A 377-nucleotide genomic window follows, 5' to 3' on the forward strand; every position below is an offset into this window, starting at 1 on the left:
TAAACTAAAATGCTATTTGACATTAATCTTTTTAATACGTTTTAGCAGTTTGCGTGTATTTAATATTTTTCTTGACGTTATGCGAAAGAGTAAAAACCGTGGCAATTATAAAATAGCTCTATGCCGCTATATAAACAAACCCTACTCTAAGTCTTATAATAAGACACTGCGGTGCACTGAAAAGCACAGCGTGGTGCGCAGTTTACTTTTATAGTCCCAAAATCTATAGCGATGACGGACGGAAGGAAGGACACGCTCAGCCCGCTTATATTATAGATATATATATATATATCCTTATTTGCAACACACAAATAACTCTAAAAATAAAACTTAATTATGACACTCATCACAAGAAAACACAACAATAACAAACTTAC

Source organism: Physella acuta, unplaced genomic scaffold (assembly GCF_028476545.2).
Source record: "Physella acuta isolate Inbredline_101_S28 unplaced genomic scaffold, ASM2847654v3 ptg001855l, whole genome shotgun sequence".
Taxonomy (NCBI): Eukaryota; Metazoa; Mollusca; class Gastropoda; family Physidae; genus Physella; species Physella acuta.